A 5,407-nucleotide genomic window follows, 5' to 3' on the forward strand; every position below is an offset into this window, starting at 1 on the left:
CATCTGTGTTCAAGAATCAACATGCTTAACTAGGAGAATCAATAACACTATCTGAACTTCTAAGTTCCTAGAGAAGCCAATCATTCTAAACTTCAAAGAAAAAAGTGAGATGCCAAAACTGTTCAGAAGCAAAAAGCTACAAGTCCCGCTCATCTAATTATAATTAATATTCATTGATATTTTGGAATTTATAGTATATTCTCTTCTTTTTATCCTAATTGATTTTCAGGTGCTTGGGGACAAGCAACAATTTAAGTTTGGTGTTGTGATGAGTGGATAATTTATACGCTTTTTGGCATTGTTTTTAGGTAGTTTTTAGTAAGTTCAAGCTACTTTTAGGGATGTTTTCATTAGTTTTTATGTTAAATTCACATTTCTGGACTTTACTATGAGTTTGTGTATTTTTCTGTGATTTCAGATAATTTCTGGCTGAAATTGAGGGACTTGAGCAAAACTCTGATAGGAGGCTGACAAAGGACTGCTGATGCTGTTGGAATCTGACCTCCCTGCACTCAAAATGGATTTTCTGGAGGTACAGAACTCCAAATGGCGCGCTCTTAATGGCGTTAGAAAGTAGACATTTATAGCTTTCCAGCAATATATAATAGTTTATACTTTATTCGGGAATTGATGACGTAAAGTGGCGCTCAATGCCAAGTACATGCTGCTGTCTGGAGTTAAACGCCAGAAACACGTCACAACCCGGAGTTGAACGCCAGAAACACGCTATAACTCGGCGTTCAACTCCAAGAGGAGCCTCAGCTCGTGGATAGATCATGCTCAGCCCAAGCACACACCAAGTGCACCCCGGAAGTGGATTTATGCATCAATTACTTACTCATGTAAACCCTAGTAGCTAGTCTAGTATAAATAGGATAAGTTACTATTGTATTAGACATCTTTGGTCTCAGTTTTGTTTTATTCTTCATCTTAGGAGGCTATTGATCACGTTTTAGGGGGCTGGCCATTCGGCCATGCCTGAACCTTTCACTTATGTATTTTCAACGGTGGAGTTTCTACACACCATAGATTAAGGGTGTGGAGCTCTGCTGTACCTCAAGTTTCAATACAATTACTATTAATTTTTATTCAATTATCTTTTATTCTTATTCCAAGATGTACGTTGCACAACACTTTGATGAATGTGATGATCCGTGACACTCATCATCATTCTCACCTATGAACGTGCGTGACTGACAACCAGTTCCGTTCTACTCTAGGCTGGGCGCATATCTCTTAGATTCCACAACAGAATCTTCGTGGTATAAGCTAGATAGATGGCGGCATTCATGGGAATCCGGAAAGTCTAACCTTGTCCATGGTATTCCGAGTAGGATTCCGGAATTGAATGACTATGACGAGCTTCAAACTTCTGAAGGCTGGGCGTGATGACAAGTCATCATATACCCATTTTTCAAGCTAATTCCACTTGTTTTATTAGTCTTTATGCACTTTCTTGCATCCTAAGTAAGTGATTTGGAATGAAAATGCACAACTTCTTTAAATCAAGTAACTACCATTAAATTGATGCTAACTCATGAGGTTTAAGCTAAATTTAATTGAATTTTAATTGATTTATAAGCCTTGTGAATTTAGTGATACTTTGAGTGGTTGTTTTGGTTTATTGTAGGTGAAGAAAAGAAGAAAAGAGAAACCGTGGCTTAAGAAAGCGTGGCCCAAGATGGAAGAAGTGTGGCGCATAAGAGGAAGGAGCAAGCATTGCCCTCCACAAGGGCACACTGCCCTCTAGGAGGGCAACATGAGTAAACAAGCCTTGAGAGACAACACTGCCCTGCCCACGACAAGAGCAGAGCACAAATTGATGCCATGGATCAAGGGGAACAAAAACACTGCCCTGCCCTCCTCAAGGGCAATATCGGGCTCAACAAAGGAAGAAATCCAAAGAAAAAGTTCACCATTGCTTGCCACAAGGAGCGAACACGGAACCATGAGGAAACAAGAAACTAAGCCTTGCTTTGGTGCCAAGAAAATCAAGGAAAAGAGGTAGCGTGCGCGTCACCCAAGTTTCGAACACGGAGCCTCAGCCCTGGCACATTGCCCTGCCCTCCACAAGGGCAGGGCAGCATTTTGGTGATGCACACACGCGCACCATTCTGGCGCACCAAGGGAAGGCTCGGCAGCACCAGCAGCACGCACAGGCATCATTCTGGCGCACCAAAAAGTTCTGCCCTGCCCTCCGCAAGGGCAGGGCAGCATCCTGCAGCACCAACTCGCGCCACACGCACGCACCATGGGCCAAACGCATCATTTTCTGCCCTGCCCTCCACAAGGGCAAGGCAGCCTCCTGGGAGCTACTTTCTTCATGGGCTAAAATTGGATTAAAAATCCAATTTAATTCATTTCTTCACCAAATCAAAAGCCCATCCAAATTAGAGAATTGGGAGGAGAATTTATCTCTCTTCTTCCTCGTTCTTGCTTGAGCATTTTTACTTTTCTTGTTTGAGTTTTGGGTGTGAAGAATTGAGGAAATTCTGTCTCAATCTCCATTCAAAATCTCTTTAATTACTTTTCTGCACAATTGAGTTTAATTTCAATTTCCTTTACTGCTTCTTCTTCAATTTCTTGTTAATTGCTTTGTGGACTTGGATCTGGGAAGGCAATTGAGATATAGACTTTGCTATCTAGTCTCTTGAGAGGCAATTGAGATCTAGACTTTGCTATCTAGTCTCTTGGGTCCTGAGATTCCATTTTCCTTGTTGGTTCTTCTGTGAACCTCTGCTGCAAGATTAATTTCCATTTCTGTTTGAATTCTAGTTATTTCTAATTCAACTGCTGCTTTATTAATTGTTGCAATTTAATTTCCCTTGCTGAAATTCTGAATTCCCAATCCTCAAACCCCTTTTTCATTCAAGCAATTTATCGAATCCCTTTTCCATTCAAGCAATTTACATTTCTTGCAATTTAAGTTACTGCAATTTACATATCTTGCACTTTAAGTTTCAGTCATTTAATTTCTTGTTCTTTAAGATTCATCATTTTTACTTTCCTGCTCTTTAATTTACTGTAATTCTCCCTTCTCCCTTTACATTCCAAGCAATTTAGTTTCTGTCAACGATAAACCACTCAACCAATATTTGATTTGCTTGACTAAATCAACCACTAAACTAAAATTGCTCAATCCTTCAATCCCTGTGGGTTCAACCTCACTCCCGTGAGTTTTATTACTTGATGCGACCCGGTACACTTGCCGGTGAGTTTTGTGTTGGATCGTTTTCCACACATCAAGTTTTTGGCGCCGTCGCCGGGGATTGAAATAGATTGACAATGGTTAAGTGAAGTGGAAATCTAGATCAAGAACTTTTTCTTTTCTGTTCCTTTAACTTTGACTAACACACTAACTGTTTGAAATTTTGCTTAAACTAACTAAAACTTCATTCTAGCAATAGATTGAAGTTTTCATTGGTTTTCTGGATCTGTGTGTTTATTGTTGTGTGTTTGTATGTCAGGTACAGGAAGATCCTCCCCTATCCTCTCTGAAATTGACCAAAGAACTCTTCGAAGAATAAGAAGAGCTGAAAGAGGGAAGAACGTTATTGGAGAGGAAGAATCTGAGGAGGAATTCCAAGAAATGGAAGGAGATCCATCAAATCTCAATCAACCAGGAGGAGGGGCCAACAATAACCCACAACAAAAAAAGAGTCCTGGCTTCATACACATTTGCAAATGCTAGACACTGTGGAAGTAGTATTCTTACTCCTAATGTCAATGCAAATAATTTTGAACTAAAGCCACAACTCATCACTTTGGTTCAAAACAACTGCTCTTTTGGAGGAGGGCCATTAGAGGACCCAAATCAACACTTAGCTATCTTCTTGAGGATTTGTAATACTGTGAAAACCAATGGCGTGCCTCCTGACAGCTACAAGTTGTTGCTCTTTCCATTTTCTCTCAGAGATAAAGCCACTCAATGGCTAGAGACATTTCCAAAGGAGAGCATCAACACTTGGGATGACTTGGTGAGCAAGTTTCTGGCCAAATTTTACCCCCCTCAAAGGATCATAAGATTGAAGACTGAGGTGTAGACATTCACTCAAATGGAGGCTGAAAATTTATATAAAGCATGGGAAAGATATAAGGCACTATTGAGGAAATGTCCACCAGAGATGTTCACTGAGTGGGATAGGCTGCAGAACTTCTATGAGGGACTCACTCTGAAGGCTCAAGAAGCACTTGATCATTCAGCCGGAGGCTCATTACAACTAATGAAAACTACAGAGGAAGCTCAAAATCTCATTGATATGGTGGCTAACAACCAATATTTCTTTGCTCACCAAAGGCAACGCCAACCATCACAAAGGAGAGGAGTAATGGAGTTGGAAGGAGTGGATTCAATCTTAGCTCAAAACAAAATGATGCAGCAGCAGATTCAACAATAATTTGAGCAAATGGCCAAAAGGATTGATGGCTTGCAAGTTGCATCAGTGAGTGCCACAAGCCAACCATCAACTCCTTGGGGGCAAAATGAAGAAATTCAAGAAGAGCAACAGCAAGAGCAAGTCCAATACATGCACAACCAAAATCCTGGAACAAATGAAGTCTATGGAGACACTTACAATCCTTCTTGGAAGAACCATCCCAACCTCAGATGGGGAGACAACCACAATCAAATTCAGCAGCCATGACAAAGGAACTCAACTCAAAACAATTGGAAAAACAAAACCACAACAACCAGCCAACCGCTACCCAAAACACATACAGATAACCACAAAATACCTATCCCAACTCTAACCATTATTCACCCAATAACCACCCAACTAACCAAAACACTTACCATCATCCATCAGCACCCCAAAACCAACCAATCTCACAAGACTCTCAGAGGATCACTAATTTAGAGATGCTCATGGAAAAGATGATGAAGAACCAAGAATTGACAACAAAGAACCAAGAAGCTTCCATGAAGAACCTAGAGAGGCAGATTGGGCAAATCTCCAAATAAATTTCTATTGAAAAACCATCAAGCTCACTACCAAGTGACACCATTCCTAATCCAAAAGAGGAATGCAAGGCAATACAGTTGAGGAGTGGAAAAATACTGCTGAAAGATGAAGAAGCCACCAAGAAGCCCAAGGAAAGTGACCAGAAACAAGTTGAAAATGAGGCAGCCAATGAAGAAGAAACAACAGCAAGCAAGTACTCTCAGAATCAACCTCAAGAGAAAGAAAATACACCACGAAATCTGAAGAAGGGAAAGCAGATCGTGGAAGAACCAATTCCAAGACAACACCAAGGGAAGAAAAGCTTGACATCTCCACTGCCTTATCCCCAAAGATTCCACAAAGAGACAAAGGATCAACATTTCCATAAATTCCTTGAGACTTTCAAGAAACTGGAAATCAACATACCTTTGGCTGAGGCATTGGAGCAAATGCCTCTGTATGCCAAG

This window comes from Arachis duranensis, chromosome 6 (genome assembly GCF_000817695.3).
Source record: "Arachis duranensis cultivar V14167 chromosome 6, aradu.V14167.gnm2.J7QH, whole genome shotgun sequence".
NCBI classification, from domain to species: domain Eukaryota; kingdom Viridiplantae; phylum Streptophyta; class Magnoliopsida; order Fabales; family Fabaceae; genus Arachis; species Arachis duranensis.